Here is a 23,024-nt window from a genome sequence, read left to right as displayed (position 1 = left end):
GTTGTGAAGATAAAATACTCCACTCTGAGTAAATATGCTAAATAAAAGAGAGAATTGGACACGATTGTTCAGCAAACATTTACATTTATCTCTGTACTTTGCCATTTCTACTCTAGTTTGGAAATTAATAATAATAATAATAATAATAATAATAATAATAATAATAATAATAATATGTTCAGAGAGCTGAACATTGCGGACATCAGTATCCTTCTCTCCTCTGTATTTTGTACAGAAATACATGGCTTTGCTTTTGTATGCTATTTATATACAGCTTCTCTACAGAGATCCTTCCCCCTTCCCCTTCCCACAGAGGCTCCTTGTATCTTCATACTACAGTGAGCCACCGCCTGATGTCCTATTTTTTCATTGGCTCTTGCTGTTGTTGAACCTTGTGGGCTCAACTAGCTCCAGTACTGGCTACAAATTTCCTGTAGTGAGACAGAATGTTCTCCCTCCCACTTCCCTTGATGCTTTCCGAAGGAATGGATGCATCGCGATGAGGTCGCATGTTCGCTGGCACAACCTTGCAACTTCCCGTACAGCTGGGAGGTGATTCTGGAAGCAAGGAGATCACTGATTATGCTCAGCTGTTCTGCAAAAGCAATTGTATCTCAGCAAAACAGCAATGTGCAGCTGCCCCAAGATATTGATTTAGGGTCAGGGAATTTGTATTCTCTCTAAAGAGACCGAGATATCCTTTCAACCAGACAGTAGCTATTATTTAGCAGGAAGTTAGGAAGAACAATTCACTTCTGTGGCTGGGCTTTTCGTGCTTATACCAAGAGGCAAGGTCACACGCTGAGCAGATTGTCATGTGGCTTTAAGGTGGCTGGGGAGTCTGATAGGAAATACACTGCAGGATGAGTCAAATGTCACACTTATGCAACGGTAACATTAAATATCAGTGCCTGAGTTAAGCGATGTTATTTCACACTATCAGAGGGTTTCGTGAAATATGTCTTGTTTGGTTCCTTCCTCAAGGAAGCCTTTCTCTGTTCTTACATCTCAGTGTGTAATGATAAATAATGCATTGTCTTCCCAACTGCCTCGATAATACTGCTTTCCTTAATGGTATAAAGGGATACATTTCAAGAAGAGAATGAAGGGAGCATAGAAATGGAAATTAACCCCATTACCACCAGCTTTCTATTTAGCAATAATGATGACTGACAATTCCTGGGTTAAAACGAAAAGTAGGCTAGATTTTGTTTCCTTTCTCTCCCTCTCTTTTTAAAGCAAGTTCCGTTCTTTGTTCTTTTCCTTTTTTTTTTGCATGTGTCATTGTAACAACTGTCATGTAAGGTTAACGACAGCCTCTCATTACCCTTGTCAAATATGTAATAATGTGGCCCAACAACAGGGCTGAATGGCTCCTACTTGTCAGATCCCTATGTTTTGGGTAGCAGATGGTCACTGTATTTGGAGAGGCCCTGCTCAGATCCACCAGCCCTATCCCGGACACATGTGTACAGAAAGCATTTTTCTCTGATGGTGCAGCTCATGGATGGAATACTAATTGGGTGCAGCAATACAATTAAGGCTTTTAAAAAAATATCTCTTAGTCTGTTTTGGTCAACAGAAGGAGAAAGATATAAGGGACTTTCCTCTTGTCTTCCTTCTAATAGTGTGTTCTTAAATATATCAAGTATAATCAATGGGACCTCTTACATATGCTTAGGATGGGAACAGAAAGGTGGCAAAGTAGCCTTCAGTTATTTCTGGCACCCATCTCTCTATCTGTCTGGAAATTCCATAACCTTCACATATTCTTGCGTAGCTTCATTTTCCTTTCTAATGTTTTTAATAAGACGGGAGCAGCAGGAGGAAAACAGATTTGGCTGTAAGCAAATCCAATGCAATTTATAGATGAAATTGTTACCCACCTATTAGCGCAAATACACTTAATTTGCATAGCTTAGTAACCTTAGTTGGATTATGGTATTTGTTGCAGAATTCAGAGTGTTTTAATGAATTTTAAAAGAAGATAATAATAGGAGAGGAAGAGGGAGCAATAAGGATGGTTAAATCTGATGAGTATCCAAAAACATGGTAGTTTTTTGTGATTGCTGGAAGTCAAAGTTGCCCATGATTCAATATTAGTTTTCTGTTAAGCAGACATAGCCCCTACATTTGCTACCTGTCTTCATGAGGTCTAGAAACATGCTCTCTCTCTCAGTGTGTGTGTGTGTGTTTGTGTGTGTGTGAAGATTCTATGTTAGCTTATTTCTAGCATCATTATGTCAGGATGGGCAACCTTTTTTCCATTGGTGGCTGCAGTCCCTTGAGGGTAATCTGCTAGGAACTGCATGCTGGCAGTGGCCAGAGCCAATGATGAGTAAAACCAGAAACTCTACCCATCCTTATTCGGTTTTCACCATGACAACCTGATATCATAATTTCCAACAGAGGATTTTCCCCCTCCACCACTGTAACAAACAAATGCAGATAGTGCACCAAAAGTGGAAGTATTTTCCTTCTGATATAAGTGTGCTATAGGTAAAAGGTATAGAACCCCATGACGGTTAAGTCCAGTCATAGACGACTATGGGGTTGCAGTGCTCATCTTGCTTTCAGGCCAAGGGAGCTGGCATTTGTCCACAGACAGTTTTTCGGGTCATGTGGCCAGCATGACTAAACTGTTACTGGTGCATGGAGGACTGTGATGCCTGCCAGAGTGCACAGAAACACCATTTACCTTCCCGCTGCAGTGGTACCTATTTATCTACTTGCACTGGCATGCTTTCAAACTGCTAGGTTGGTAAGAGCTGGGGCAGAGCAGCACCCCGTCGTGCAGATTTGAACTGCCAACCTTTTGATCAGCAAGTCCAAGAGGCTCAGTGGTTTAGATCACAGTTTCACCCGCGTCCCTAGTTAGTGTGCTATATATGTATGCACACAAATATATACAGCAGAAGCCTACCAAATTATTCTCAGAAAGGTCAGGAAACATCCTTTCCCTTAAGTCATACAATGATAAAAATAAAAACAAAAAACACAACAAAGACATACACCCCTCAAGTTGCCTGGGGACTGGAGAGCAGAAGGGAAGCACACTCTGGCTTTTGCCATCGGTCAGAGGACATAGGGCCTCTGGAAGACTGCACCTTCTGTTTCCCAGAAGGAACATCTAGCCTAGAGAGGGGCAAATCTGTCAATTTCAGTTCCTCATATTTCTAGCCATAAATTCACTTCACCGCATTTGTACATCAGCATGCTTTTATAAAAGTCCTTGTGAAAATTCGCAAGCATTTTAATGAAAATTTCACCCAGCATATACATCTTTTACCTAATATGCACATTTTTGCAAGACAATCTCCTCTAATAGAATTCATTTTAGCATGCTATTTTCACTCATCAGTGCATTTTCATGCATCCCAGTACATGCATTTTTTTCTACACGCCAGTTGGTTAGAGAACTGCAAAACTCAGAGAAGTGCGAATTTTGAAGGCTGGCTGTGTTTCAGTTCACAGAATGTTTGTGAAAGTGCAAATTAGGTAGCTTTGCCTTTAGAAATAAGCTGAATCTTATTTGTGCATATTCTAGCTCCAACTAAAGGGACCAAAGGAACAAGAGGCATCTAGCCTGAACTAGATATAAATGCCCTCTAATAGGTCATCACTTCATTCTTTCTTGAAGAATTGATCTACCTCTTCCATCTTTCGCCTACTATCCCGTTTCTTATCACTGTTGTTTGCAAGCTTAAAGGCAGGCCCTCTAATTCTCTTTCTTTATTGATGCAAGCTACTTTGGGAGACAATAATTGTCTGAAAAGGAAGATAAAAATGCAACAAACAAACATCTATACTTAGCTTTGTGTGCCAAGATTTCATGCTCCCATTCTCAACTTCTTCTCTTCCTGCATCTTGAAGCTTTCCACACCATCATTACTCATGATATAAGAACCATGTTGCCAATGTGTTATGAACTCACTGTTAAGACCGTTTTCATGGAAGACAATCTTACTCGACTACGAATGACCACCAAAGAAGAAGAAGAAGGCACCCTGTACATTGAAAACAATTGAATAATGTTTCTTGTAGCCTTTTCTGATATTTTTTTTTTTTGGGGGGGGGAGGAGGGAATCCAGAGGGAAATATCTGGGTGAACTGATTGAATACACTTAAACATTTGCCAGTCAACATGACCATTTCAGGTGCAAATAATCACTGAGCATCAGAACGGTTCAGGTTGATCATCATTGCATAGGCCATTGAATTTCAACCAGTCTTCCTTGCATTAAAACCCATCATTTATGGTTGGGTGGCGTGGCATTTTCGTTCTTTTCCGGAGCAACATATGAATCAACCTTTGGAGACATTAGTCATAAATCTTTTATCAGCAGAGAAGAGCCTTTGCCAAACATTTTCAGAAAGTTTGCGGTGAACAGTACGCATGGTGGCATCATGTTTTCTTCTTGGTCTCCAATGGGAGCTGTCAGGAAATGAGGGCAGTCATCAAAAAGGCTGGCTCAGCAGAAGTCTGCCTCCCTTCAGAGCTCTTCTCTAGTGCTGTGCTTCCTCCCCCCACCCCAATAACACATTTGACAAACAGCTTCAGGACACCAAGGGGTGATTTCATAGAAGGAGGGAAAGAAAATGAGTTTTATTTTTATTTTTTATTTTTAAAAAAGCCTTAGAATCAAGCATCCTCTCATGCATAAATGATGCCAAAGCACTGCAAATGTGTTCCCACTTAGCACATTACGTTTATCTTGAAGACGAGGGAAACTCAGCAGTGTAACTTTCAGTCACAGCTACTGCTGTTAATAAATACTAAGATGCTAAAGATGCAGGGACAAAGTGTATGAATTGGTGTAAAAAAATCAGGCAAGACTGGGGACCTCTCCAAGGGTATTGCTCCAGTGGAAGTAAATAATCCCTTTAGGAAGAGCAAGACCTCACCATATTCAGGAAAAGTGGACATAAGACAACATTTTCAGACATACACAGGTGGCGTCAAGCAGAAACAAGTGAATGCGCCAGTAGGCTTTCTTATGCTAACTCACAGCTTGTTTGCTGTTGGAAATGCAGGGAAACTCTGGGGGAAAGCAGCGAGTGCAAAAGTTCACTAAACAAAAGAGCAAGGTTGCCATATGCCAGAGTGGTTTTTTGGGAGGTTGGTGGGGGTGGAATGAATTATATTTTTGGCCACATGGCAGTTCTCTCTCTTTTATTTATTATTTTAAAAACACACACACACACACACACACACACGGACAATGCTAGTCAACGTGTGTTTTAAAATTATATCCATTTGAAAATTATATCCCAGCTGCTTCTTCCCACCACTCCTCTGTGTCCAGCGAGTCCATGACAAGTCCCCTCTGTCAAAGCCTTACTTTACAATACAATAGACAACAAAATGTCGTACACAATGGGTGGAATTCACCTAACTGTCAGCAGAAGCCCTGTGCATGATCTTCCACTTGCGCAATGGGACTTTCCCCATTTTGTCCCTCCATGTCCTTGAAATTGGCTGGGGGGGGGCACAGTGCACAGGGGATGGGAGAGCAGGATCATTCTGTCTAGCAAGCTGAAATGCTGGCTCTGATAGAACATTCAGCATAGCGTGATGCTGAATTCCTCCCAATAACCAATTAGAGTTCTAAGAGTACTATTATGAATTTCAGTAACAAAAGTGGTATCATTAACTATCAGGACACCTTGAAGCTTGTCTTCAACACCCCTTCCCAAGAGTTCTTGAAACTGTGACCAAAAGCTATCGAGTGTATCTGTGTTAAAGGACTGGTTTCTGCCTATCATAATTATATGTAACATTTCTGCCTTTACACTGATTTATTTTTACTCTGCCCCCCCCCCCGGCAATAACTTTGAAACTGTTTCACAACTGTATTGTAACCTGTATTTTTATCTTGTGAATGCCCTGAGATCTTTGGATGAAGAGTGTTATATAGATTAAGTAAGTAAGTAAGTAAGTGGGGACGTGGGTGGTGCTGTGGGTTAAACCACAGAACCTAGGACTTGCCAGTCAGAAGGTTGGCAGTTCGAATCCCTACAATGGGGTGAGCTCCTGTTGCTCGGTCCCTGCTCCTGCCAACCTAGCAGTTCGAAAGCACATCAAAGTGCAAGTAGATAAATAGGTACCGCTCCGGCGGGAAGGTAAACAGTGTTTCCGTGTGCTGCTCTGGTTCGCCAGAAGCGGCTTAGTCATGCTGGCCACATGACCCGGAAGCTGTACGCGGCTCCCTCGGCCAATAAAGCAAGATGAGCGCTGCAACCCCAGAGTCGGCCACGACTGGACCTAATGGTCAGGGGTCCCTTTACCTTTTTTAAAAAGTAAGTAAGTAATAACAACAACAACTGTTTCCTTTATATGTTTCTGTTGTTGACTATTCTTTTAAACCACCTTGAACTAAATGGGGCAAGGAGTGGTACAAATAATTTAAATAAAATAAATAACAAATAACAGCCAGTCATTTAGAACTTTCCCCCGGCCCAGCAAATCAAACTGTTTTGGCCACTTCCTGAGTGATGGAAAAGTGCTGCTTAAGAAGGGAGTTTGATAGGACTAGTACCTAATAAGCACCCTTTTTTCACAGTGGAGCAAACCAGAGTTCAACACTCCCCAATTTGCTTGCTTCCAGTTGGATTATTTTGCTCTCTCGTAGATTTGCAGTGCATTTTCAGTGCACAAAGCAGGCATTTTTTAAAATGCAAGATGCATACAAAATGTGTATGTTCCTGGTGAAGGCATTCAAAAGGAGTGTATTTAGATAAGAAGTAAGCACAAAATGCATTCAGATTGCATAAATGGGACGGGACAGACCTATGATTGAATGCCAGCAAGGCTGAAATGGGATGGAATTATCTACTCGGCCCATCTCTCATACTCACTGCAACTGACATTACCCCGATTAGGTGCACACCCACTGAGCTTCAGAAATTGAGGGTGCATTTGAAACAAGGCCTCCTTGAATGATCTGAAGGCCTACTGAAGAACATAATGTATGCACTGAATATGAGGATAAAGTAAAGGTAAAGGTACCCCTGCCCGTACGGGCCAGTCTTGACAGACTCTAGGGTTGTGCGCTCATCTCACTCTAGAGGCCGGGAACCAGCACTGTCCGCAGACACTTCCGGGTCATGTGGCCAGTGTGACGAAGCTGCTCCGGCGAACCGGCACCAGAGCAGCACATGGAACACTGTTTACCTTCCCGCTAGAAAGCGGTACCTATTTATCTACTTGCACTTAATTGTGCTTTCGAGCTGCTAGGTGGGCAGGAGTTGGGACCGAACGACGGGGGCTCACCCCGCCGCGGGGATTCGAACCGCCGACCATGCGATCGGCAAGTCCTAGGCGCTGAGGTTTTACCCACAGCGCCAGCCTCGTCCCTGAATATGAGGATATTCTCCCTCAAATAACCTGTATCCAAGCCATTTAGGTATACAGACTGTGGTTTAACTGTGTGAGGGATAAACTGCATGTGTGCAGATGTGACTGAAAGAACATTTGAACTGGGCTCAGTGCTGAATTTATTTCATAAGGGAAAGCTGGGGTGGCCTTAATTAAATCTGCAAGCCCTGTCACCTGATACTCCCCTATTTAAGCCAAATCATATCCCCAGCTGCAGGCTTCAAAGAACAATAGCAAAGGGGCCATCACAAAGGTTAGGAGGTCAGTCTCCTTCTGGCCCTCCAGCAATTCAAGAAATTATTGGGCCTAGAAAGCAGCTGTTAACTAGTGTGGATTTATAAGGGTAGGTTAACACCATCTCTATAACCAGCCCCATTCCAGAGTTGGGCCACTGTGTTCTTCGGCCAAAGTTTCCTGAACACTTTTCAAAGGCAGCCCCAGGAGAGTGCAAACAAGCCTCCTGTAAGAAGCTTGCTGAAGCTAGACAAATCTCTTCCTGACTTTCTGGGCAGGGGGCTGGAAAAGAAATGACATGCAGTTGAGCACAAATGTGCATTGAATTTCTTTTTTTTAAAAAAAATTACAATGTGCATCGACCTTTAAGGAACATATACACTCCTTCAGAACTATCTCAGCCACAGGCAACTATAAAAATGGCCTGGGAATTCAGTGGTGTTTTGCTGCCATTGTTCTCCTAGAGACATTGGCAGAGACAAGAAGGCAAGGGATTGAGAATTGCACTATCTGGGATCATTCAGTGCATGTAACCACACCGTTATTGCAAAGTGGAGAGTCTATTGCCCCACAGCATCTAAGGACCAACCTACATGTGACTTGGGGTTTCTGTGACTTTTTCTTCAAAAAAACAACCTCAGAATCCTCAGTTTGGATTGGGGCCATGATATGGAGAGGAGGCTAAATTTTTGACACTGTGCAGATTCCCTTAGCAAATCATGCCCCCCCCCCCAATCTGGTATTAGTAACTGTGGAATGAAACACATACAGACAAAATACCCACCCTTAGTAAGCAGCAACTGCCTGATGAATAGCAACTGTGGGAGCAATTTATTTATTGACCAATCAAAAATTATTTCCTTACTATAATGCATTTTTATATGTCATTTCCATTAACATTTTCATCTCTATGCATACTTTTACCTAATATGTGCAATTTTTGTTAACCTTGGTTGGTTGGAAAACTGCATTGCAAAATTCAGATAAATGCGAATTTCAAAGACTGGCTGTGTTTCTCACTCCCACATTGTTTCAGAAATGATGAATTTGAAAAAATTGGCTTTAAATGTGAACTGAATTGAATTTCTCCCCCATCCCTAGTTGTGGACTTGGCCATTCAAGCAACATACAGGGGGCAGTGAGTATGGTGCATGGGGTTTGCACATCAGCCTGACTCCAGTGTTACCTATCCCATTTGCACATTCCTAATCTTCCTGCATTGAGAGGGAAGGTCTAAGCAGGACTTCTAAATATGCGCCGATGAAAATGCTTAGAAACCTCCATGTGATCAGGAACCCGAATAACAGAGGGCTCCCAATTTCACAGAGCCTTCTATCCATATTCAACTGAAGACAGTTGAGCCCACTTAAGACCTTTATACTCAACATGGGATGATTAGGAATGCACATGTAGACTGGGGACATTAGAGCTGCATGCCCTGTGACTCTGACTCCCTTCCTCTTCAAATAGGTATTTTATGCCCAGCATAACTGTGAACTATCCACCACATTGGGCCACAAGGCTAACATGGGTCACTAACAGATTAGCTTGTTGTGTTGTCCACATGGCTATACCTAAAAATACTTGGGGACGTAACAGAGAACACCGCTGCCATGTTGAATTCAACCGAACATTCCATTATTTCAGCTGTTTGTTCACAGCAGAAGCCAACCAACCAGATTCCTCTAGACAGGCAGAGGACTATATGTAGGCAAATTCTGGAGCATTTCTGATGCTCCTGGCTCTGTTCCACAATATCCAACCAGTGCGCTTGAAACTGGCATTTGGTTGAGTCGCAGCTGATGTCCAGTGCACATCCTTCCAGCAGCACATAGGTCAACTATGGAACTCACTCTCACAGGAGGCTTTAAAAGACAAATTCATGGAGGGAAAGGTTAGCAAAAGCCACTCAACATAATGGCTATGTTCTACGTCCACAGAGACAGTTTGCTTCTGAATACCAGTTGCTGGGAATTGCAGGTGGGCAGTGATGTTTCACTCATGTCCAGCTTGCAAGCTTCCCACAAACTTCTGGTTGGCCACTGTCAGAACAGTGCTGGACTAGATGGGCCATTGGCCTGTTCCAGCAGACTTTTCTTATGTTCTAATGGTCTTAGTATACGTACATTTTCTTGGTATTTGACATGTCTGCTTACTTTGCATTAAGTGGAAGGTGAGTTCATAATGTGGTAGTAAAATAACCAAATGAGCACATTCCTTCTGCAGCCTAGTGTCAATGCATGACATAAATTGAAGTATTCATTAAAGAGCAAGATACATGATGCAGCAGTCTCTTTGATCGCTGGTAACCCATTCATTAGGTCTGTAACCACTAAAATCAATAGAAAATTTGCTATTGATGCCAATGGAATGTGGATGATACCATATTAAGTCGTCACAATGCATTTTCCCTAGTGAAGCACTACAAATTTGCAAAGCCCCAAGTATGGAGGCAATATTTTGGGACTCTGCAAAGTTCCAAGTATGAAACCCACTGCTTCCTTCATACTAAATTGTAACTATATCCTTTCAAGCAAGGTGCTTTGTCATTGCTAAATATCATTGCTAGACCTTTTCTTTTGATTTTTTTTGGGATGAAGACCTTCCCAGTTCACTGTCTTTTTGTTCTTCCTCCTGCCAAATATAGTTTCAATAGTTGAAATGTGAGTTAACATCTACTGAATAAAGCTAGTGTTTTTCTTCCTCTTTGTCAAGCACAGAAAAAATATAGACGTACTTTAAAAATGTTGTTTTGTGGAACATATTTTCCAACATACAATTTGCATTCATGAAGTTGTGTATATTCTATTCCGTAGAAATTCAGAACACACCTTTGAATTAATGGACTGGGCACTGAGAGTGGGGCTAGTGCCAGATATCAGCCCTTGGTGCTGGACCTCAGTGTCCGGGCAGAACAATGGGGGTGGAGACGCTCCATCAGGTATACTGGGCCGAGGCAGTTTAGGGCTTTAAATGTCAGCACCAACACTTTGAATTGTACTCGGAAACATACAGGAAGCCAATGTAGGTCTTTCAAGACTGGTGTTATGTGGTCTCAGCGGCCACTCCCAGTCACCAGTCTAGCTTTGTGTCTAGATGGCTTTGTTCACTTTTTTCAAAAATGGCATAATGAATTATATTCATTATGTACATTCTTAATGTATTTTTGATCTTTATTATTTCTTCTCTCCAAAATATGGTGAGTGTAAATTTCCTTCTCTGATTTCCCTTTAAGACTATTTTTATTGCGTTTCTCATTGCACTCATATTGTGCCCCTACAAACCTTTGACTGTGAGCATGTTGCACAAACGGGAAAAAGAAAAAGAACTCCTTTCAACAGGCCAACGGGAAGCCATTTCTCAAGAGGTCACATTTAAGGACACTTCGAAGGTGGCTTTCCAGGTGAGCCTGGCAATCCAGTTCTGGCTACAGCTCTGCATTGTAGAGCCTCTGAGCTGTTGAAGGGGATGTGCTGTAGACAGCTGCCAAATCCATCTATTTATAGTACCAAACACTTTAGGGAGTAAGACAAGCTGTTTGCAGCACACTGACTTTTCTCAAGTTAAATCGGATTGTATTGTTTCAGCTTTGCAAAGTTGAACACATCATGATTCCCTATCCTCCTAAGAAGAGACCTCTTTTCATGGAATGAAACAGTGCAATCTCTGAGGCACAAAGGCTGCAACCTTAGCACAGTCATTTTATTACCCTATTTATATCCCACCCTTCCTCCTAGGAGCTCCAGGTGGTGAAGATGGTTCTGATGGTTCCCCTCCCCATTTTACACACACACAGAAACCTTGTGAAGTAGGTTAGGCTGAGAAACAGTGACTGACCCCAAGGTCATCTGCTGAACTTCATGGCCAAGTGGGCATTTGGATTCCGGCTGCCCAGGTTTTCATCCAGTATGCTAACCACTACACCACACTGGTTTCTGACAAAATGTGCTCAGGACTGTAAAAGACAGAAGTCCCCTTCAAATCAACTTTTATATGTCAAATAAATATGGAGCACAAAAGCAACGAAAGCATGTAAAAGAGGAGAGGGAGCCATTTCCCCAGCAAGGTGGGGAGAAAATGCAGTGAAGCACATCAATCAAACTCCTCTTATCTTCTCCTTACTTATTTCCACCTGTACTTTGAGTTGAATGGAAATATTCATTGATTGGGAAATACACTGAAATGCCCTTTAAATGAAACTTGGCTTGAAAGTCTGGGTGAGACCTAAGTAGCTGTCAGACACTTTACTGCAGAGGTGGGGAAAATTTTGCAGCCCAACCTCTTGGCAACCTTCTGGGGCCATGTATCTGTGGTGGGCAGGGACAGAGACAAAAGTGGGTACAGCAACAAGTGTAAATTCTACTTTCGTACAGTACTCTCGTGTCGTCTAAAACTCAAGGATACATTACAGCCAGGCAAAAACAATGAAGCTGCAATGTGGGGCCAGTGGGGGGGGGGTGGCCTGAGGAGAGCTCCAGGAAACAGGCAGAGGTGCCTGAAGTTCCCCACCCTGCTTTACTTTCTTCAGTTACCAGCTTGTAGTTCAACCATAGAGGCTGCCTCTATCCTGTGCTTCTGCAGTGTGGTGTAGTGGTTAAGAGCAGTAGACTTGTAATCTGGGGAACCGGGTTCGCGTCTCCGCTCCTCCACATGCAGCTGCTGGGTGACCTTGGGCTAGTCACACCTCTCTGAAGTCTCTCAGCCTCACTCACCTCATATAGTGTTTGTTGTGGGGGAGGAAGGGAAGGGAGAATGTTGGCCGCTTTGAGACTCCTTCAGGTAGTGATAAAGCGGGATATCAAATCCAAACCCTCCTCCTCCTCCTCTTCTTCTTCTTCTTCTTCTTCTTCTTCTTCTTCTTCTTCTCCTCCTCCTCCTCCTCCTCCTCCTCCTCTATATTTCCAGGCAGCAAGTAAGCAGCACAAAGTCATGGCAGTATCGCTAGGCCCCATCACAAGCTCATGGCCTAATGTGGTGCTATTGTATCACAGCCCTGCTCCACCATGCTAGCCCACCCCTCAATTGTACCAATAAAATTGGGACATCCTGTTTTTTCATGTGAGAGTACGGAACCCAAAGTGTGCTTTCTGTGGAGCTGTGCTCTCACTCCGAAGAAAGCGCGTCTTTTGGGGCTGCAAGCTCACACACTCAACATGTTGAAAGGAGAGTATGTTAATCTGATGCTCCCACATAGGGGTATTTGTAGGGCCCTGAAGTGGAGAGGTCTCCCACTGGACAACAAGACTTCAGTCATTGGTCCAATGCTTTGTCTGTCTTCCTCCCACCCTAAACCCACAGTGGCGTTACCACAAAATATTGGTATTACAGGACTGCATTGAGGGGGATCATTCCTGTCCAGCAAGCTGAAATGCTTAGGCAGATGGAACATTTGTAATAGTGTGGTGTTGAATTCCACCCAAGTACTTTTTCAAACTGTTTTATGGAGAAATCTGGACCCTTAGAAAGCTGATCAGGGGTTCTCAAAGAGAAGAATGGCTATAACGATGCTTTCTCAAAGACCACGTTACTGATTATCTTCTGCAATATGCAGCCACAGTAGAACCTCTTTGCGCTGGGAACCACATTTTAAGAAGGACATTGGCACAGTGGATTGTATCCAGAGGTGGTCAACCAGGATTGGGAGCAGTAGTGACTGGCAGGGTGGCATTGCTTATCTGGCTCTGCTGCTGCACCTGCACCACCCTGAGCTCTCTGCTGCTTTGCTGCTTCTCCTCTTGGTAACCAGCAGCACCGTGTGGTGTGTGGAAGCCAGGTGAGCAGTTGTGCCACCTCACTGGCTGCTACTGGTGGTGAACAGTTTGGAAAACAAGCCCTATGCAGAACTGTTGAAAGAACTGGGTACTTCTACCCTGGAGAATATAAGTTGAAGAGAATATATGATAGCTGCCTTCAAATGTCTGGAGGGTTTTCAGGCAGAGAGATGCTCCCTGTTGCTCCAAAGGAAAGGAACTAGAGCCAATGGATGGAAATTGCAGAGAGGCAGAAACTAGGAACCCACCTGCCAGGGATGTTGTCATTTCATTTTTCGTTACAGATCTTGCATTGAGCAGGGGTTGAACTAGATGACCTCCAGTTCCCTTCTAATTCTGCAGTTCTATGATTCTATGAATACTGGGTATGTTTGGGGTCTCACTCTTAGTTGACAATACATATGCCATGTGAACAGAGAGCACCATGTGCAAACTCTCCAACATGCAGCAGTTCCATTGCAATCACATGGGGTTTCATGGGCCAGCAGGATGACACAGAAAGTTTTCCCCTGAAAGGAAAGAGCTTATAAACCACTGTCTCATCATTGCAAATTTCAGGAGGGAACTTGGAGAAGAATTGTTGGAAATATCACTGCAACATTATGAAGAAACCACATTAGCTCACGTCAAAGTTACCTGGGCTATAGCCTGATGCTCTGGGGGGTGTGGAGCAATTGTGTGGCATGCTTTCAGAGAAGTCGTTTTATTGGTGAAGAAGAAGAAGAAGAAGAGTTTGGATTTGATATCCCGCTTTATCACTACCCTAAGGAGTCTCAAAGAGGCTAACATTCTCCTTTCCCTTCCTCCCCCACAACAAAAACTCTGTGAGGTGAGTGGGGCTGAGAGACTTCAAAGAAGTGTGACTAGCCCAAGGTCACCCAGCAGCTGCATGTGAAGGAGCGGAGATGCGAACCCTGTTCACCAGATTACGAGTCTACCGCTATTAACCACTACACCACACTGGCTCTCTTGTGCTCTCTGGTGCTTGAATGCTGCTGGCAACAGGTTGAATCATCTTCAGGATGATATAGGAAAAGCCTGAGCTATGACAGCTGGTAAGTTGGCAACAGAATCAGGCAGCTGATCAGCATTGCATGACTCCATTCCTTTGTTCTCCTTGTGGTTTCATGCAAGGTGGGGTAGTTTAGCACTCCTAGTTTAGTGGACTAGGATCAAGGAGACCCAGGTTCAAATCTTCACTTAGTTGCAGATGGAGCTCATAACGTGACCATGGGCCAGGTACTCTCTCTCTCAACCTAACCTACCTAACAGGGTTGTTGCGTGAGGACAAAACACGAGAACCAGTTCCCACCACCTCAGAAGAAAGGTTAAATGCAAATGTAAGTCAATAAAATACATGAACAAATTTCTTTAGATTGTTTTGCATCTTTTGGTCTGAATTCTATATGCCGAGATGTACAACTGCTGCATCCATCATACATATATTTAATACATTTGTTTAATTGTAATGTCTATGTGAATTTCACAGTTCTTACTACACTGAAATGCTTTCTAGATCAGAAAGGATTAACACATGAAGTGGTCCCAGGTTCTCACGGATGCCTTTCAGTTTTACTGTAACTGAGTGTTTTCCTGAACAAGTGAAGGTTATAACTGTATATTGAGGAGGGGTATGCAGAAAAGCCCCACTCTTAATGCCCCCTGGCATGTGGGCTCCTCTCAGTCAACTTTTGAAAGTCTGAAGGGGGCTTCTGAGCATGTTCAGCTTAAAAGCTTTCTTTCATAAGCGGCTTCTACCCACTTTCAGGTGAACGCAGTAAGAAGACATTTTAGACCTTTGAAATCAATACATGAAGGTTACAAACAGGGAATGAGTGGATCTGGTGCCCAGAGGATGTTGAGGGTGGGACGGGCACACACACATTCATGTTTAGCCCTCCCATGATGAGGCTGAATGCCTGAATGCAGCACAAGATGTGAATGAATTGTTTAGGCTAGTGTGGTTGCATGTCTCCCTGCCTCCCCCCCCCCGTGTGTGTGTGTGTGTGTGTTGTAGCCATAAAATCTGGATACCTTGGTTCCGAGGGTGTCTGCTGAAGCACTGAACATTTTCTGCAAATGTTTTGCATCATTTCCAGAAACACTATTGCATGAATTGACGTTTCTGGAAAGAAGTCTATTGTGTGTAACAGCAGGGGTGGGTGGGTTACACTTAATTTCAAAGCCAGTGGTGCAGAGATCTGTCTTATAAATGGAAAAATAATCCCTTTAGAAACAAGGGCTGGCACTATAAAAAGCCTTTTACAGCTGCTGCTGAAGTGAGAAAGAGAATGAATTGTGATTGATTTCAATGGGAGTAGGTTTGGGGGAAAGTAACATTTTATGTCCTTGTAGCAACCCAGCCAACAGTGTCGATTTCCAATTTGACCAAAAGAGGGCTCCAGTGCTTTGATTTAAGCTGCAAGCAAAGGGGTCCTAGACTAGTTGTTTAATTGTGAAAGTAGATCTCCTGATTTGACTCTCCCGGATTTTGTGGGATGTGAATGAGCTGTTTAAAGCCGTACTATAAGGACGACGCTTCCTTGACTGGTCGATGGTAACGGTGGTTCACTCCTGGAAATGAATGCTTTTGCCTAATTGTTCATTATAAGATGAAGCCACCATATTGTACATAGCTTTTCTAAATGGGGTTTTGAACAAAAGTCAGCAGTGCAGTGGGTGCTTTGTGCTTGGGGGAAACAGTTCAAAAGATGGGTTCTTTTTAGCTATTACGAATATCAGTGTGTGCAACAAAGGGGAAGTATACCTGAGCAAAGGGGTTGTAAGGCCACACATTTTAGCCCTGTCTTTGAGGTCATCTGACTCCCCCTCCTGATTGAGGGATAATTTCTGACCCAGGGAGGGTTTATTTCTATATGACCAAGGTCCTCCTCTTCATCAAAAGCTATCTCCCAATGTGTGAGGGGCCAGGAGGGTGAAAACATCATGGGCATAGCCAGGATTGCCTATAGGGGGGCAGGGTTTATGTTTGGGGGGCAGAACTGAGTTATTTGTGACACAATTGGTCAGTTAGTTAAGTATTTTTATTTAATTAATTGATTTAGGGGTGCAGGGGAGCAGCTGTGCCCATGGGAAACATGTGATCTCAAGGACGGGGCTAAAATAGCATAACCCCACAATCTTTATGCAAGTAACGTGTAAGGAGGGATGTTGCATGTTACCATTGGATGCTCTAAATGTCTTCCATGCACAGAAGAATATTGCACATGTAGAAGAACTACCTCGCTTATGTAATCCACTATGAGATCTTGATATTGGTGAAGATCCACAGTGCTTTCCTGGTTGTAGATAAAAACCCATAGGGCAATCCACAGTGTTTTTGTGTAGCAGTAACCCTACGTGGATTAGTATTGAAAAATCTGCAGATCTCTTTTCCTGTGTCCAAGGTACTACAGATGCACATGTGGATGCATTGGTGATGCATTGTGCCCAGTACATTAGTGATCTGACACCTAAAGTAGTTATCTGACCATATCTAGCAGATGAACAGGAACAAATGATTGTGCAGTCCTTTGACTGAGTTCAGAAACTGAAGGTGCTAGAATCCCTGTGGAAACATAGGAACACAGTAAGTTTCCTTACACTAGACCAGACCATTTGGTCCATCTAGATCAGAGTGGTCCAAATGTGGCCCAACATGATGCCCCCCAAGCCCTCACACTGCCTTCCCAAAGCTGGGTAGGTGAGGCGCTGGGCTATGCAAAGGAGGCTTGAAGGCTCTGACAGGGTCCTGGAGTCCTCCCACCTCCTTCCCAAAGCCCAGTGCCTTGCTTAGCTGGCTTTGAGAAGGCAGCATGAGGACTGGGGTAGGGGGTGTCCAATTTTGGCCTCACTCCCCCCCCCCCCCGTGTGACAAGGCTGTGTGCGGCCTGTGGGTTTCATGTCGAAGTACTCTTACGGCCCACTGATATGACAAGATTGAGCACCTTGTTCTACCTCACGACAAACAGTCTCTCCAGGGTTTCAGAAAGGGTGAATTGTTGGGGATTGAACCTAGGACCTGGGCAGATGCTCTACCACCACCGAGCCAATTCTCTTCTCCAAATGGAACTGTTGTCTACTAAGGGTCAAATTAAGCATTATTTGGGAGCACTTTTATCTCCTCGCAGGGAGCTGGAGGTAGCAAGGGTTAGATCTGGGAGAGGGTGAAATGAAAACAGCTTTTTCTAGAGCAGTATTTCCCTGACTTTCAAAGCATACAAGCCAGTGTGGTGTAGTGGTTAATGTGTTGGACTGGAAGACAGGATTTGAAGCCCCACCTTGGGCCAGTCACAGCCTCTCAACCTAATACACCTCACAGGGTTGTTGAGAGGATAATATGAAGAGGAAGGAAATATATGATATTAATAATTAAAAACATAAAGCAACCACATGGGACTGAAAATTAGTATAACCCAACACCCAACCATGGAAGGTCTAATCACAGATCTCCTAGCTATGTCTAGTTGGCCCTGAACAGCATGAGGTACATATCAGAATAAATGCTACATGAAGGATGATTTCTTATCTATACAACATAGTTCAAATTATGCACACACATATGTATAGACAGGCTTAAATGTGTGTGTGCGCGCTTTTAAGCATATGCAACGTTTGTTTCTATTTCCTTCCTCCAGCTAGGATGGTCAGATTAATGCAAAATAAGTATAAAGCAGATGAATATTGTTATTGAGGGAAGATGAGAAAATATGTCATTTGTTGTGCTATAAAACTGATTACAGTAACAGTGAATTATATTCTACTTTCAGTTGTTGGCTTCGCAGCTGAATATGGCCTCTTTTACCACCTCTGAGTCACTTTTCTGCATGCTAATTTCTTACAGTTTTCATCTAATGGGTGAATGCTATCATGCTGGCATAGTGAACCCAATGAAAATGGTTGAGGAGAGAAGATGTGGACTGCATTGCGATGCACAGGTGCCTAGTGACATACTGGAATTTAGCAATTGATATCACTGATTTTGTTTTGTTAAGAACAACCATGGTAACATATTTGTCCAGAATTCAAGTTTTCCATCTTGCCCGGACCTGTAAGAAGATTTTCTTTTACTGTCACTTCCCATATCATTTGCTGATCCACTTGCTTAAATATTGCATGCTGTGGTTCTATCCTGTGCACAGTTAGGCTGCTTAACTCAGATTAACTTCATTGAGATTAAAAGAGCCTCAAAGCGCATAGGATTGCAGCCTACAAGCACACATTTTATTTTGTGTCATTCTTTGAAGACAAACAGTGTAACAAGGGAGGAGAGAAATCTCAAGGAACAAATTACTATGTGCCTAATGATATAAAAATAATTTGTGCCAGATTTGTTTAAAGCAGAATACATGTATATTTGCACATGTGCAACTATGAAACCCAAGCATTCACACTCCAGCCACCTTATAAGGGAAGAATATATCAAATTCCATTGGCGATGGAAAACGTCCTGTGAAATAAAAATGGCCAATGTATGACAATCCTTTAGCCCCTCTGCACTTTTTATGCTTCGAAATGAATGAGGATTTCACCTTGGGAAAAATATAAAATGATCCTCCTTTCAATATAAATGCCTCCCCCAAAAATCAATTTCAATTTCATCTTTGTTTCATCAAAAAGAACAACAAGAAAAAGGATCTACAGGGCTATAAGTAATGGCTACCTGCAGCTTTCTTAATAAATATTTCTGGAGCAGCAAAAAGCTGCAAAATAAAATAAAATAAAATAAAATGCATGGAGATGAGTTCCACCCACCCCCCGAATTTGACATACCACATGAAGAACATATATAAATAGATTGTCTGGGTTCTGATCCAACCATTTCTTATTCATTTCAATAGTCGCTCCCCTGTCATCGTTCTTTATTTTTTCAGAGCTGCTGCTTTTTGGAATGTGCCAGGGATTGTGTGACATTTCAGGAAATGCTATAAATATGCACCCACAGGTACAGTTATACCCTATGCTATAAATTATCCATCCTTTGTGTTCAAATAAACATTACAGCGCCCTTTAGTAGAACCTCCTTATCTCATCTAGGTAGGATCAGAAGGCTCATCAAAGCCCAACTGGATATTTTGCTTCCAATCTTGCTTGAATTATCCATGTTGGAGGCAGGTATTTTTCCTTTCCCTATAATTTCACAAAGTGGAAATGGTTTCTTTGTTTCAAGCTCCCTAACTCAGGGCCATCCCTTTCCTTCCCATACCAGGTTATCACTGCGACTTAAACACCGCCTTACTTTTAATTTCGTCAGGAGAAAAGGAAAAAAATAAAGCAGCGTCCATGATGCCGGAAAGATTCATAATTGAAAACCGCAGCAAGGAGAAATGCATGCAAACCTGTTTTCGTCCTCAGTGATGCAAGCCTTCTCCTTGCAGAGTCAATGTGATGTTAATGTAGGTAAGATAAGTCCATGAGCCATATCATTGTTTGTGTTGTGCTGTTGCGTTATTTGCATCTTTTCACATAATGGTATATAGAAAGTGATCTGGGTAGGGGGGGGGCACCAGCTAAACTGATGGTGTTATATAAAGCTGGCTTTTAATGAAACTGCACACTGGAAATTCTAGTCTCCTGCAGTGGTTTCTGCTTCTCTTTTCTCCGGGGCAGATTGGCTCAGGCTGCACTTTCTTCCCAATCCTATATTCAGGCTAAATGGATTGCAGTTTTAAATGCACTACCCAGTGCTGCTGACTAATACAATTCCAGCCCGATTCCCCCAGCTTCCTCCAGCCCCCTCCCACCACCTTGCATCTTCCGTCAACAACACACGGACAAGATATCAGGCAGTAATATTGGCGGCGCTTTGCATTTGCTTGATTAAGAAGAATATTCAAGGAGGGAGAATGGAGCAAGCCCCCTGAAACTCACCCACTCCCTGATGTTTGCAGGGGGATGGTTTTCCTACAAGATAAGAAGTGTCAGAAAAGGCAGTAAATTGGAAGGCTTTCAGGGAACGGTGTTTGTGGCTCACTGGCTTCCTCTCCTCCCTTTCTTCTCCCCCCCCCCCATTCCACTGTAATATTAGCGCTGTATAGATTTAATAATTAGGTGATTGGAGACATTTTGATGATGGGGCAGTTTCTATGATCTGCAAAAGACAGCATCTGTTTTTCTCATGTACCAATTAATTATTGATGCAACTGAAAATGCAATAGACCTTTCTTTTTTTTCTTCCATATGGAAGGAGAAAGGTTGGGTGTTTTAGCAAGATGGAGAGGAAATTATACCATCATGACCTTGAAAGGTGCTGAAAGATGTTGTTGTATATATATATATGATAAAAATCAAAGAAGCAAGTAAATACCTTGTTTCTTTCTTGCCTTTGCTGCTTCAGCCAAGAAGGGCCTTGCAACGAAATAATCATATTTATCATTGTTTTTTTACTTCCAACCTTTATTTTTATTAGCTTAATTTTTTTAAAAAAATAAAAAATGGTATGGTCCTACTCACTGTTTCATACACCAGCTTCATCCCAGTGACTCTTCAAGTGAACAGCTTTCTCCTTCGTGAAAACCATTCAAAATATATGGGTTTCTGTTTTGGGGTTTAATTGTGATCCAATTCATGAACCCAGGCAAAATGACCCAAATCAGAGGGGCTTTCTAAAGTTACCTGAAGAGGAATGTCATTTGCTGGGAATCACACAATGTGATTTCTCACTATTGTGTCAACCATTTTCATGTGTCTGACATCCTCCGAAGATTTTAAATTCCTTTAACAATCTAAACAACCCTTCCCCCTCTCAGAGCCCATGTATACATGTTATGCATTTATATAAGGGTCACAGCTTGTAATCACCTACTTTGCCATTGGCGATTAATCTGAAAAAGATCGAATAATTCACTGCCCCATGCCATTCACATATCGCTTGCTACCATCTGTTCTTCTCAGCAGCAGTAAATGATGGGTAATTAACTCAGTGCCTTTGTCTTTCCCTCGCTGAATGTCTGACACATATATATTTGGTTTTCTCCCTCTCTCCCTCTCTCTCCCTGTTTGGGATGGGAAGAAGAAAAGGAAGATGTGAGGGAAAGAAATGAAGGATGCTGCCTGTACCTGACCTGAGCAAAACAAAAACTCAAAGCAAAAATACGTTGCAAAGGAATAAGCAGAACTCCGGCCACCCTCCCCTCCTCCCCCCACCAATGCTAAACCTAAGAAGGGGAACATATTGCATGACCTTTCACTCTCCTTAATATCAAAAGAAAAGAGGAGTTACGGTGGAGAATGGCTGCTTCGAATGCAAGCCACCTTCTCTAAAGCTCCGAGGTCAAGGTCAAGATGGAGCCATGAAGAAAAGGCTTCACAAGCCCCTCTTGTCAGTCTGAGTGTGAAGCGGGAACATAAAAGGGAGGCCATATGCAGGGGACGTCACACCGCTTGCCTTCTGAGGTAGAAATCTCTCAAATTGTTTTTGCTAAGGTGGCGTGGGCATTATATCAAGGGACCCAGTGTCGAGGAAAGATGGATGTGCATATACTGAAGGTGTGCATGGGCCCCCAGATTCACCTTGCATCTTTGTACTTGCCCTTTTTTTTAAAAAAAATAAAAAATAAAATCTGACCTGTTTTGAAGTCTCTCTGTGCTCTCTCCTCTTCAATATGTGTTTTGGATTCCAAGCTGCTCTGTATAAAATGAAGCTCTGTCCTCATCTACTATAATAGGGAATCTAAACACGGTGATGACTTTTGTCTCATTTGGCCAAAGTGGATAAAATTTACAGGCACAAGAACCCATCCAGAGTTAATTAATCCTACCAAACTTCAGACAAATAGGCCCAGGGCTTTATTTGGGGGGAATTAAAACAGATTCATTTTCCTCCTTAATTCTGTATTGGAAGGGTGAGTGAGGGGTTGTCCCATCTATTTCTTAGCTAAAAATAATTGGGAAGTGGATGAATGGTGTTTATTCTTGCTTTTTCATTTTTTAAAACCATTGCAGCTTCACACCAGCCTTTTCTTTCTGCTTGTGTCTGCTGGTAGGTCTTAAAGGCCTCTGATATACCTTACAACATGAAGAACTCTGTATGTGTGTGTGTGTGTGTGTGTGTGTGTATATATATATATATATATATATATATATATATATTATTCAGAACAACAGGGTGACCCAAGGCTTTGTGGAGGCTCTGGTCTTACTGGAGGGGAAGTTGTTGACAGCACACTTCTACTCAGGAATGTGGAAAGACACCCTCCCCTTAATTCACCTCATTATTCACACCACACATGAAGCCACTGTACATCCCTAGTATTTACAGTGCTTTGTTTCTATTGTTGTTGTTGCTGTTATTTGTCTTTCATCATAAGGTTCCTGAGTGAGTTACAACAATTACAATGCAACATTAAAAACAGTTTTAAACAACTTACAATAATAGAAACAAGGTAGATCCTAAAAAGCAAGGGCAAATATTTACATAGCACTTATATTGCACATTAGACTGCAAATCACCCTTCAAATGTGTGTGTGTGTGTGAGTGAGAGAGAGAGAGAGAGAGAGAGAGAGAGAGCTCTTTGGGTTTCTTTGATGAAGGGTGGGCTAAAATTATAAGGAAGGAAGGGAGGAAAATGATAACTTTCTAAGCAGGTGTGTATAACTTCTTTACTGTACTTATTTGTGGAAAAAGAGCAGTGGGATCTCCT

At 42.6% G+C, this 23,024-nt stretch overlaps 1 long non-coding RNA gene across 1 annotated transcript; it reads left to right on the top strand.

Moving 5' to 3' along the window:
• Positions 1-19,518: 19,518 nt before the first annotated feature.
• Positions 19,519-21,919, top strand: LOC310682574. Its single transcript, XR_014514011.1, has 2 exons — positions 19,519-19,782; positions 21,398-21,919. It is a non-coding gene; the product is annotated as an uncharacterized lncRNA (long non-coding RNA).
• Positions 21,920-23,024: the final 1,105 nt, after the last annotated feature.

This window comes from Podarcis tiliguerta (genome assembly GCF_965153285.1).
Source record: "Podarcis tiliguerta genome assembly, chromosome: 7".
In the NCBI taxonomy this organism is placed as follows: Eukaryota; Metazoa; Chordata; class Lepidosauria; order Squamata; family Lacertidae; genus Podarcis; species Podarcis tiliguerta.
The sequence above is the reverse complement of the archived record's forward strand: the minus strand, read 5'-3'. Positions and strand labels throughout refer to the sequence as shown.